General features: G+C 39.4%; 1 long non-coding RNA gene across 1 annotated transcript in view; it reads left to right on the top strand.

Moving 5' to 3' along the window:
• Window positions 1-6: 6 nt before the first annotated feature.
• The window catches only part of LOC104910026, a 10,141-nt gene continuing 7,979 nt past the window's right edge, over window positions 7-2,168 (top strand). Inside the window, exon 1 of the long non-coding RNA XR_792741.2 lies at window positions 7-420. This is a non-coding gene — a long non-coding RNA (uncharacterized LOC104910026). The remainder of the gene's footprint in view (window positions 421-2,168) is intronic.

Raw genomic sequence — 2,168 nt, 5'->3', positions numbered from 1 at the left:
GGCCTGGTGACAAGTGCAGAGGACGTGTCCTGGTTCTTCTGGAGATGCGGGATGGCCTGAGAGGGTTTGGGTCTGGAAGGTCTGGAACTACCTACCTGATGAGTGAAATTGTGTGAAAGTCTGAGTCTCCTGTGTTGGCGAGGTCGTAGTGGACACACAGGCTTCACTGCCTGCATTATGATTAAAATGAACGAGTTACCTAGATGATACAACTTGGAGTTTTTAGTTTATCACTGTGAAAATACGTGGTGATGTCACATGTGGGACCAATACAGCAAATGCAGATGCACAAAACACTCAATGCAAATAATCCCTTTGAAGTCAATGAGACAATGAACAGTACTGAAGCTAAGCCTGTATGCGAGTGTTTACAGATCAAGGCCGATGATATTTGCCAACTGGCTTCTCCATCCATTAATGGTAATTCTTTTTTTGTTTTGTTAGGAAATAATCATGAAGTTGAAAAATGAAAACAAAAATTTGGCCAGGAATCGTCATCTTCTTTCAGTAACTTCACACAGTTGTTAACAGTTGAGTTTGATTTGGGAGTTCCAAACACAACAATAAGTATTCAGTTGGTTACATAACACTAGGATTTCAAAGGAACATTGGTACCTGTGGTGATGTGTCTGTCAAAAGCTTCTGAAGTTGGAAGAACAGTCTTCTACCTAAGCTGGGAGACCAGCTTCTGAATGCCACTGCCTGTGAGCCAAGCATAGGTGTCATCACTTTAAAAGTCGATGTTAAATAAGCTTTTCCTTTGTCTTATCAACTCTTTGACATCCATTTATAAGCATTGCATTATGTTTCACTTCACACTTTAATGGTGTCTTTTCAGAAAGCTATTTTTTGTTACATTTCCCAAAGAGAAGTCATAAGCTGTAGGTATCCCTACTCAAGGCAGAGGAGTTGGACTAGGTGGCCTTTAAAGATCTCTTCCAACTCAAATGATTCTATGAATCTATAATTTAAGACTTAGGATACCCAAGAATTTCTTGCAAATAAACTTAGCACCTTACGTTGTCAGTGCATCCTTGAGGACGCGTTTCTGTGTCCATTGCAAGACTGGAGTTCACATGCAAATCAATTGGCATTTATGCAACAAAAAGCTTCTAAACTTCAACAGATCCAGAAAACATAAAAAATAAAAAATTTTCATGTTACAGGCTGGTTAGCCTAATCAGCAATCTTGTTGCCTACGTAGCAATCTCAGGTTGTATAAATTGTGACATGAATTCTGTTAATGAAACTTATTTTGTCCTTGCTTGTTTTCTTAATGTAAATGCTAGCATTTTAATGCTTCAAAATAATCTCTGAAGCTGATAAAGAGAATATATTAGGCTGTACAGCTATGTTCCTACACTGGCTACTTTTGACTTGATATATTTTTCTATGGCGGTGAGGCCTGTTTTGCCTCATTGCACCTGTTCAGTTGAAGATGTGTTCTGAGCTCATTTAATTAAATGGCTGCTGATCATATGTGGATGCTCCTCATCCGTTTTGAACCTTGTGTAGTTTGACTTCCTTGTGTGAATCCTCATCTATGCAGTCACAGATGTGGGAGGAAGAGGAATTGCCAGAGTGCACACAGGACACCATTAAAGCGTTCCATTTGCTTTGCTGTAATAAGACCACCATCCTCAGCCCTGAATGGAGGCAGAACTAGATAAACAGGCAGGATTGTGGGTCACTTTCAGATACAACCAAAAAGCACGTTGGAGTGCATCAAGAATCTTTCCTTCTCCAGACTACAGTATTCCTCTGGAAAAAAAGCAAATACAGTGCAATTGCCTAGTGCAAGAGTTAGCAGCTTTTCAGTGATGGCAAACCAGGCTGTATTTTCTTTTCACAAACTAGGGCGTAAGCCCACTGACAGAAACAGATGGAACTAGAAGGTAGTGCTCTTTGACTGCAGGATGCATTTAATTAGCCAAAAGAGTGAAAAACCTCTTCAGAGTTTTCTGATTTCTGCTGAATTCACAACTATATAGCATTCATAAATTGGGAATGGAGCTTTACACAGATGTCTTCCTTGCTACATGATGTTCAAATGTATGTCAGTTTGCATTCTTTGGAGCAAGACCGTGGGGTTAGTACACAGCTAAGAATTAATCTTTGCCTTACAAGAACACAGCAGTAGTTTTTTGGTGTTTTTTTTTCTTTTTTTT

Source organism: Meleagris gallopavo, chromosome 1 (genome assembly GCF_000146605.3).
Source record: "Meleagris gallopavo isolate NT-WF06-2002-E0010 breed Aviagen turkey brand Nicholas breeding stock chromosome 1, Turkey_5.1, whole genome shotgun sequence".
Taxonomy (NCBI): Eukaryota; Metazoa; Chordata; class Aves; order Galliformes; family Phasianidae; genus Meleagris; species Meleagris gallopavo.
Note: the sequence above shows the minus strand (reverse complement) of the source record. Positions and strands in the feature narration are given on the sequence as shown.